Raw genomic sequence first — 11,243 nt, forward strand, 5'->3', positions numbered from 1 at the left:
GAATACTTTTACATATACTCAATTATTTATATTTATGTGTTCATTGTTGTAATATTTTATAGGATTAATGCACATATTCATGCATAATGCACATTCTTTTTTTATTTACAAATATCTAATGCAAATATTTTTATGTCTTTTTCCATTTTATTATAATTTTAGAATGAAAAAAATGACTATGAATATTGTAGTTTACCTTTCCTTTAAGCTTGGTTTGTCTGCATCAACATTCAGATGCCTATAATTTTGGCTGAATAGGTTGAAGACAAATTCTATGATTTTTTTTTTTTTTTTTTTTTTTTTGCATGTGTTGCATATCAATGAGCTACCAAATAGCAGTGGAACATCAGTTAGGTTTTCACTCAAGACCTGTACAGCATTCCACATATTTTTGTTTTTTGCCTATTGCAAAAAAAGAATGAGGTTTTTGGATCCTGTAAGTCACTTTCTCTACTTTTTAAATATACTGAATAATATACTTCAAAATAACATCGAGATTTTATTAAACATTTTAGCATTACTGCATGTAGGCTATAAAAACAATTTTGCTGATGAACACAGATTTTGCATCACTGAGCCACAAAGATGTGATGTTGATTCCTTTGTTTGCAGAGGCAGTTGCTGTTGTTAGTCTTGCCGCTGCATGTACGACACATCTAGCCTCCACTCTGATTTCCCCATTTTAATACATCTTTGATCACTATTGAAAAACCAACAAAGTCAGAAATTGACAGTTATTATAAGTCTACATGTTTCCAAGGTTTCAAGGTCAGCAGGTTATTAGCATCGTGAACACACCAGTAGATGTGGTGAACTATTCAAACTTACAACTATTGGAACTATTCAAACAAAAGCTTATTCAAACTAACGATGGCTAGTATTTTTAAACTTCAAAACCGATCAAAATCAACCTTAATAAATCTAAAAATGACTAAGAGAAGCAATTATCAAAAGCATCAGTATTAGCGCTAGACATTTTAAAGGCAAAACTTGAATGCTGTTTGGAATACCAACTTCGTCGTGTTCCATTCCATTTTTCTGTAATTTTTCCATCATATTTTTCAAAACTTCCAACCCTCTGACAGTCTGGAGCACAGAATGACATATGAACGCCAGACAGGGTGACGGGCACTAAACCCCATGGTTGTAAGCGCTTTCATCTTTCTCTTCTCTTACACCATCATCCTTTTTTTTCCCCCCACTGTCATTCTGAATAAAGACAAGGAGAATGCTTTGCTGATGGAGACGCAGACAGATCAATCCCACATAAAACAAGGTGTGCTGGATTATAAATCAAGCCTACAGTCTCTGCCTCTGGCTGCTCAATAAGCATACATCAGCCTTAATGTAAGGACTGGGATGAGCTGCCTAATACCTGCAGCTGGCAATAGATAATGAAGGACTCACACCAATACAAGAACAAACACGCGCACACACACACAGATAAACACATTCACACACAAACCCATGCAAGAGCAAACAGACAGAGGTAGAAAGACACACACACAGATATAACACACATGCATACATATATACAGTATATACAGTACACACTACAACATAACCACGGAAAACAATCACACAAATTTCAATGTACCCATAAACACACACCCATATAGACATGCAGTCCTATTAAGACATGCACATGATCACACTCACGCTCTCTCTCTCTCTCTTCCGGAGCTATCACACCAATACACACACACACACAGACAGACCAGACAGACAGACAGACACAAACACACACGCACAAGGTAAGTAGTTATTACAAAATTGCAAAGAGCTCCTCTGTCTTTCTAACTACTGGCCCTTACAGTCGTACAGAGAGCCACTTTGCATTTTGGGGGAATTTGTGAATTTCAGATGTGCCATTCGTTTGACTAGTTGCTAAAGCCTAATGGTGCAGAGTGTTACCATTACAAAGAGCGATGGCAGTTTCAAATGGCTCCACTAAAGGCTATGTTCTACCATTCAGCTGATTGGTGGCCAAGCGCTATCATTTCAGTCCCCGTCGCAATTATGCATGGGTGCAAACACAGTAAGCAGGACTTCAAGCCCACACAAGCACATGTGGGAGAATGGATGCATCTGAACATACAAGTGCACATATGTAACCTCAAAGCATAATATCTTGTTTTTGTTTTTTGGTAGTGATCTAGGATGCCCCCTCTCCTTTACATAATTCCCACTCATGTCTACACAGTCGGTTGGAGATACGTGATTTTCCTCCTTCAGAAGAAGCCATATTCTTGCCATTCATTCTTGTGCAGTACGAGAAACGACTTTGAAAGAGAGAGAATCCATCACAGTAAACATGAAGTGTTTTGGTTAAGTCATTATTTCTGTTTCATCATTACTTCTTTGTGAATGAGTTGAGTGCTCTCATATTAATGCATACATACTGCATGCATTGCTAAATGACTACACAACAGTAGAAATGCCATAACTTTAAGGGGCAGTTTTCCAGACTGGAATGAAGCCTAGTCATCATCAGGTTTTGGAATTAAAAAAAATAAATCCACAACCCACTTTATATTAATAAATGTCCATCTTGATACTCTCTATCAGTATTGCCAATTGATACTATACCATAATTTCACATTTGTTATTCTAAACTCCTATGAAGGTAGGGGGGCTTTTCCCCTGAAAAAGATTCCTGTGTAAGTGACATGTTTTATGTTTATGGAAATGACAACAGAGGATTGTTTGTAACAAATGTGAGATAGTAGACACTGAGTAAAAACACCAAATCAATGACCGCTTTTCACCAAATGTGCCACCAAAACAAAGAAAAACACGGATCTGGTGGCCGATTACTTTAAAACAAATCAAAGTCTCCATAGTCCAGTAAGTAATTGGAAAGGAAGGATTTTTTTTTTTAAGAACTTTTCTGGATTATGGTCTAGTCCTGTCTTAATTTATACCCTCTCTGGTAAACCCCCCCTAAGTGACACTGGTACTCTCCCTTAATACTAATTTTAATATCAACCCTGAACCCAAATTCTAACCATGAAAGGCTAAAATGACCTTGTGTGGTAAAAAATGTTTTTACTCCAAAGATATCAAACTAAAACTGGATGGAAACCCAAAAGCAAACCCACACACACACACACACACACACACACACACACACACACACACAATATAGGCTTAAAGGATAGTCAACCTTTTTTAAAATCTGCCTCTAACATTTCCACCTGAGTGCGTAATTTCCAAAAATGTCTAAGTGAAGTAGAAACCGCAACAGAAGTGAGTCACCATCGTTCCCAGCTCCCGAGAGCTTTGAACTCTCTCTACTCTGGTAAACCTCAGCATGAAGAAAACCCAATTACAGCCGCTCTATTTTATCTAGGCATGTCCAAAATACTCTTCCTATGGCTTAAGCCCACATTTTAGCCTGATCAATAAAGTTGTCAGCATTAATTCAAACAGATTTCGTCCAGCCAATTTGGAGGTTTCATTGTACGTCTGTACTTGTTGGGGGGTCAGCCAAAGTTCAGACCCAAATCCACCCTGAGGGGAATGGTTTCACACCACAGTCTTCTGTAGAACTGACCCAGTTCTCCTATCGCTGCCTGCCGCATTCAACGGCTGGATTAAGTCTATCCACAGGACGCTTGTGTGTGTGTATGTGTGTGTGTATGTGTGTGTGTAACTTGCTCTTCCAGGCGTTCCACCAGTGTGACTAACAGGCTTGGCTGGTGCAGACCGACAGATTGAGAGACACCTACTGCTAGTTAAAGCCTTTCATACCCTAGGGTCACCACCACTCTTCCTGCACTGCTACTGCTCATACATAACATGATAGAGGGATACAGCGGCAGAGAGAATACCAAAATATCCTACTCAACTACAGGTACTGCCACTTTACTGAATTTTTTATTGAGTAGAACTAAAACCAATGGCATAGCTCATTTGAAACGTACTTAGAGCAAACTTACCGAGTCGCTTTACAACAGGACAAAGGTCCCCAACCCTGTCCTCAAGAGCCCTGTCCTGCAAGCTTTTGTTCCAGCTCCGCTCTTGCACACCTGATCCAATTAAGAGCTCAATGCCGACTGGTTGAAACACATCTACCTGAACAATAGCTGTGTCCCCTCCTTCAAAGGTCGCATTTCAACACCGCGTACATCATAGTCGCTCACCAAGGCTGTCCCAGGTCAAAGTGTCCTCTGAATTCGTCCCAGATATGCAGCGTTCTTTTAGCAGACTTTGGAGGACACATGAGGTGTATACTTTGCCATCCATATCCATAACTCCATATCATATCCGAACTGCATTTTTTGCAATTGTCATTTTGGAAAACTACTGTAGCAAGTGAAATGGAATGTGACAAATACATACAAATGAAATACAAATGTGAGTGCAAGTTGTTGTGACCTATTTTAATTTAGAACGAATGCAACATTTAAAAAAAAAAAAAAATGAAATCATAATATCTATTTCTTTCCTTTGCCACTTGAATCTAGCATTACTAAAAGTGAAGCAACGTATAATGATCATTATGTGAGACTACACTGGGATAGGGAACCCCTAATAATGTAAAGGTGAATTGTCAGAAGACCCAATTTAGCAACCATTACGATCAGTAGTCGAGTTGTAAAAAAAATTCAGGGGGGATGGTCAATTTTTTTCACTTGATGAAAAGTGAGGATGGCAGTTTTACAGGGGGGATGATTTTTGACCATTTTTATTTCAGTGGGGATCCCATCCACCCTCATCCCCCCTCAACTCGAGTACTGATTACGATGAATTTACACAGAATCCAGCAATCCATCAGAAACGCACTACCCCCTGCCAACAGTGTGTGCTTCATTGTGTTCTGGCAAAAAAAATAAAAAAAGCAGCGGCTGTCCGTTGAGAAATTTTGCCAGAAAAGAACCTGGTGTCACGCTGCAGTGGCAAATGACAGCCAGCAATTGCGGGATTCTATGTGAATTCAGTCTTATCCTGCTGGAAGGTCTAGCTTTAAGTCCTCTGAACGCCAAACTTTCAAGGACCACAAAGGTCCCTCGAAGTGGCCCCTGAATTGGGACACAGCTAATGTGTGTATGAAAGTCTGCAGCCCTTGGTTGGATCTGGTATGCAATAGTAGAGCTGGAACAAAAAGTTGATGTTTGATGATATTTTATCGTGTAATACAATATGGACAAGAGGACCACAACATCAAAGAAGTTATTGTAATTAAAATCAAAAAAACAATTAACATGTTGTCCCACGTGAATGAAGTAACTAACATGCAGAGCCTTTGACTTCTGGTTGGTAATTTTAAAATGCCTCAATAGCCATGTTTCAAGAAAACAGACTTAATTAATTTGAGGTGCATAATTACATGCTAAAAAAAATCAAGCAAATAAAGGTGTTTTTCTTCTCTGTTTAAGTGAATGCGGCATAGGGTCCTGTGTGTGACAATGATGAAGTAACATTGCTACGGGCAACCAGTTTGTTTGCTGGCTGCATGGCTGTGCCTAGTTTTGCAGTGATACATTTTTGCATTTGTACTTCCAAAGCTTAATAAATAGCTGTGTGGCGGTATGAATGGGATGGGTCTGTATAGTGACGGACCAGTGGCAGAGGTTTGTCTATCACAAAGAGATATTTGGGTTTATGATATAGGCACGGGTGTGATTGTGACTGTATGGATAATTGGGCTGGGAGGACTGTGAGTTTAGGAATCCGGGCAAGAGATTGCAGGCCTGTTACTGTGCATGGGAGAAATGTTGATAGAGATGCTGATAGCTTTTAGCTCAAGTTCCAAAGCCCTGTTTTGAACTCTCTCTCTAACAAGGGCTCCTAATAAATCATGCATGGCCTCCATGACAGACAAAACATGTAAAGATGTTAAAATTATAAAACAGTATCATATTAAATCTCTCACTTTAAGGCTACGGGACAAACAAACTGTGAACGAGACAAAATAGAGTCGTCATCGATGCTGAACCCACAGTAACCCCCGGCGGGGCTTTTACAGTGTTCAGTTTCATTTTACGCGACACAAGTTGCAAGATTTTTTTTTTTTGTGGGTTTTTGGTAGGGGGGCCTCTCTCTTCAGCTCCCAAGGCATGCTTTCATTTATGACAAGTCAGCTCTTCAATCCAGGCCTGTGATGTCTTATCTAGGCCATGTCGTGCTATACATGCCCTTTAATGACTAATTCAGTTTCTCGGCTTACGTACTAAAATAGAACACACGCGCATACACACGCATAGGAATCAATTGAAATGTTGCAATGTCTGACAGGACTGAGCTGGAGGAGAGAAAAAAAAAAAAAAGAAGACATCAGACGGTGTCACTTGCCTTTGTTTTCTGAGCGAAAGAGTCTGTGGCGTCGAGACGGGCAGAGGCTGTATGTATGCAGGGCGCCGGTACGTTGGGGAATTTTTTTTTTCTTCTGTCTTTGATCACTTCCCAGCTTTGAAGTAACACTCGGTTGGGAAAAAAAAAAAAAAAAAAAAGGCAAGCAGAAGTCACCGCAAGTTCACATCGCAACTAGGGCTCGCAAAAACTGCAATCTGCATAATTTATTCTTTAAACAGATTAAATGCAAAGAGACGAGGAGATCTCTAGGTGCCCAACAAACCCGGCCCCCTCCTTGACAACCCCAATTAAACACTCTCCCTCTCCACATTTGTTCTCAATTACGGCTTGAAGAGAGACAACATGAGAGCCTCTAACGCTCGTCAAGTGACTGATTCAAAGAGAGACAATGAAAGGTGAAGCAGCAGCGATTTGGAGAAATGTCATTGTTATACACTTGAAATGAGCAAAGAGAGATTGAAGGGGGGGTGTATAAGAACACAATCATGCACATATGCACGTGTGGATGAACACACAGCCAGATACCAACATGTTTTCACAGAAACACAGGTACGCCAAATGACTGTTATTTTAGACTGAACGCTCCCCGCTGTCTGTTCGAAAAAAGGAATTATGCTCCAAAATAGTTTATATAACTCTAAAATGAGATAAGACGATTGCATCAGAATGTGCTGTTGATTGTTTGATTTGTGTGTTGAGGCATCTTGATAAAGCTTTTATTGGATTTCGGATTTCTGTCCGTAATCTTCAGGGACAGTTCATCAAATACCAGCAGATCAAATGTAAGAGACCCACAAGAGACCCACCAGACATACACACACACACACACACACACACACACACACACACACACAGCCTCTTCACCTACAGTACTGTCTTGTTTGAAGGTCATTGCAACACACAATACACAGCCTGGAGTACAGTAGCTTCACTCAGATTACTCAGACTTGTGCAATGATTGCATAAAGAAGTCATCTAGCGTGCAGCAGGTCCCTCAGGAGACAAACTCTTGTTAGCTATGTCTATAAGCTCCAGTTTTCAAGAACAGAAGCAGATTCAGAATACAGAATTAATGTGCCGGGGACAGCGACAATTAAATGGGAGTTTGATGTTGACCGTTTAAAAAACTTATCAATCAGTGTCACCCAGCTGCGATATGATGGAGGTTCATCCCTCACTACAGCAGCATAAAAACACTCGGAAATTTTGTGCAAATTAATTCTTCATTTAAAGGCATAGTTCATCATTGTTACTAAGAGCTGGACACTGGCTGGATGGCTGGATGCTCCAAATACTAACCGTTTGCCTCCTGCCATTGAGGTGAACTTCACTTAAAGAGAGTTTCACATCACTTCGTGTGTCTCTTTCCCAAACTAAAATGCACATGAGACTAGAGGAGAGATCCTGCACTTCCGGTGTCACTCCACACCAGAGGAGCAGCAGCCAACACAGACACAGAAGTAGATTGTTTGACTTTGACACATGTAAATATGCTGGAGGACAAAAGAAGAACTCTCTCCAGAGCTCTAAAGATAGCTGGCAAGTATTGTTGCTCCCCACCATCGCACACATTTCACATACCTTTCAGGCACCTGCCAGCCGCCGTAGATTAAGGCGATTATTTTTAACTACTGCTAGCTGGGGGGAAGTCCACCTGAATGGCAGGAGGCTAACAGTTAGCATTTGGAGCATCCAGCCAGTATCCAGCACTCAGTAACAATGAGAGGAAGATAGCACCACTACTGTCCTACACAACAGCTAGAGGGGAGTGAAATAATAACATATTTTTCAAAATAGGTGATCTATCCCTTTAAAGGCAGTAATGTATCACAGTTTTTCCCCTAACACTGAATAGAAATGGTGGGTCATCTGCTGAGCCAAAAGGAATTTCATTAGACTGGGTTTTAGGGGGTCCCCAGCCGAATGAGAAATAGTTTATTTCACTGTAATGTAATTCTTTCATTATAATGTAATTAATGATTTAATCTCACCACTTTGGATCTGTTTGTCAGTGTTGAAGTGTTACATCTAAATAATTTAGCGCTTAACACAAACCAAAATCTCTCCTCTCATCAGAGTCCCTCAGCCGAAATCACTCTAAATGGGGGCTGGCAGCGTAATGAAAGTCAACTGGACATGAAAAACTTTGAAAATCCCTGGTCTAAATTCTGTTTGAGAGCTATTTAAACCCATGGTAAGAATAAAATCCTGGGGCCAAACTCTGAACGCTTGTAGTTTTGAGCTCAAAACCCGTCAGATTCAGAGACATTGATTATTGGCACAGGACGGTGGCCGTTGGCAGCTCCAGTACAAAACTATTAGTGTCAGTATTCAAATCCCACAGCCTAAGCCCAAGAGAAATACCCCAACAGAAATAAAAAAAAAAAAAAAAAATCAATTGCTACTGCTTTCGAGCATTTTATTAACAATCTGAAATAATTACACCCTGCATTACCTCTATATTATTTCACCATCTCTGCATGTTCCTGAGCTCTAGGAATTATGTTTTGATTATGGTGGTCACATCTCAAGTGGTGTAATATGAGATCATGGCTAATGAACGCTCCTCAATTCATTTTCAGAGATTATTTACCGCGCACGTCGACGGCATGAAGTTATACAGAACAGAGCAACCGCTTGACAGCAGCAATTTACACTGGCCATTATTCAAGCCACATCAAACTCTTGGCAAGGGAACTCCATAGCCTTTCAATGGGAAACAGTAGGCTTAATGACAACTCAAGGGAAATGGGCATTAGCATACCGCCCGGCATTCAAAGAGCTTTCAATTACGTTCTCTGTGATAGCTGTAAAAAAAAAAAAAAAAAAAAAAAAAAAAAAAAAAAAAAAAAAAGCTAATACAATGAATGTGGGGAGAACAAACAAAAAGCCCTGCACACACATGTACTGTGTAATGCAGACACACAGACACACACACATGCACTGCACTCTGAAAGAGTAAACTCTGTCAAACAACAGGTAAGTTAGGAGTTTTCATATTCTCATATTCAAAACAAATGACTTCTGAGCCTGGGAGCCTGGGCAGCATGATGACTCTGTGTGTGTGTGTGTGTGTGTGTGTGTGTGTGTGTGTGTGTGAGGGAGAGACAGAGAGGGAGATATCTTCATGCATGATAAAGAGCAGTTAGAGAGCTTCCCTTTGATACACCTCAGTTCTGCCCTTGGGAAGAGAGACATGTCCTTGACAACTGACTGAGTGTGTGTGTGTGTGTGTGTGTGTGTGTGTGTGTGTGTGTGTGTGTGTGTGTGTGTCTTTGTATGGCGTGTGTTGACTGAAGTGGGGTTAAATCTGACAATCTAAGATTCAGAGCCAGTACAAACTCAAGTATGCAGACAAACACACACATACACACGCACGCACACACACACACACACACACACACCCTCCCTCTCGCTCTCCAGACACTCCCAATTAGGCCTGAAGGGCCAAGCTTGTTAAACCAAAACCATCCCTTTTCTGAAATGTCACAGCGTCTTCCCTGCAGCGTGGCCCGTCTGTAAACAGCTCTGTTGCTGATGCTAGCCCGAACCCCCTGATGTGTCTCCTTGTGGGTGTGTGTTTGTGTGTGTGTGTGTGTGTGTGTACGATTGAGAGGGAGAGAGTGTTATTAAGCTGGCAAAGCTAAATGTTGTCTCTTGCATTAACACTCGGGAGTGCATGCTTCGTTGCATTTTGGGCTGTGTGTGGGTGTGCATGTGTCACTTGTTTGGCTAAACCAAAATGTAGTCTCTTGTATTAACACTCAGGACTATATGGTGTATTGTGTTTGGGCCTGTTTGTGTGTGTGTGTGTGTGCGTGTGTGTGTAGCGACAGAATACTGTTTTTTCAGATAGAATAAACCCCACTTCATCCTCTCTATATCACGGGACACACACACACTGGTCTAATGTGTAGATAGCTCATGTCCTATTAAACACATTAGGACTTTATACTACAGTGTGCTTTGGGCTGTGAGTGTGTGTGTGTGTGTGCATGCAAGCGTTCACCTATTCACTTGTTTGCGTGACATCTCATTTGGCTGGCTGACAAGCTGAAGGATATGTGCTGTAATTGTTGTCTGACTGTCTTCATGCGGTAATTGAAAATGTCTGATGAGTGAAACCCTCTGGAAGATGTTTATAGCGGCATGCCAATTAACGTTAACGGAACTGTCCTTGTTACCCAACCAATTACCTCTGAGTCTACCTCACCTTTAACACTCGGCGTGTACCCGGTGTCATAGAGGACTGTGGAGAATGTCTATCACGAAACATCACGTCGGCTTTACGTGAAATTGAACACGCGGCGTTGAGTTCTGAATGTCCATTATGCGGGATGAGCGTCATCCAAGAATATTATATTGCATACACAAGAGATTCGGTGTGGTTTTGGATCTCATTATATTTTTGAGGTATTGGGTACCCCGCAATTTATCTGTGTTTTTTATGCGAGCCAGAGCTGTAAACATCCCTGTAGAGTGTAGGATTTTCATTAGGTCCTTGTTGAACTGCCATGTCTGACATGCCTGTGATAGTTTTATTTATAGAGCAGTTGATGAGCCATAAGCTACCGGTCCTGCTGCTGCCACCTTTCACTGCAGTTTCACAGGAGGACCGCCTTTTCCAGCGCTTTTCATTCCAAGTTGCTCGCAGAAGCATTTGGGTGGCTGGTATTAATTTCAAGTTCCATGATTTCCTGATAAGCTCAGTGGTGCCAAATGAGATTGATTTAGATTTTGCACAGTCTATTGTTTGTTAGGCTTCTTTGATTTAATCCACTTTCTGTACTGTAATCCACTTTGGAGGATGTGCGCCTCTATTGACTGTCGGATGTTCTGACCTCCGAGTCGGTGCTTCCCACCTCTGTGATGAGCGCGCTCCGGTGCAACCAACATGCAAGAAGGCAGGAAAACTTTGAAGTGTC

The 11,243-nt window shown here is 41.1% G+C and overlaps 1 protein-coding gene across 1 annotated transcript in view; it reads right to left on the reverse strand.

Moving 5' to 3' along the window:
• The window catches only part of LOC115380034 (ephrin type-A receptor 6-like), a 247,204-nt gene that overhangs the window by 153,722 nt on the left and 82,239 nt on the right, over window positions 1-11,243 (reverse strand). The window lies entirely within an intron of this gene.

Source organism: Myripristis murdjan, chromosome 21, assembly GCF_902150065.1.
Source record: "Myripristis murdjan chromosome 21, fMyrMur1.1, whole genome shotgun sequence".
NCBI lineage: Eukaryota > Metazoa > Chordata > Actinopteri > Holocentriformes > Holocentridae > Myripristis > Myripristis murdjan.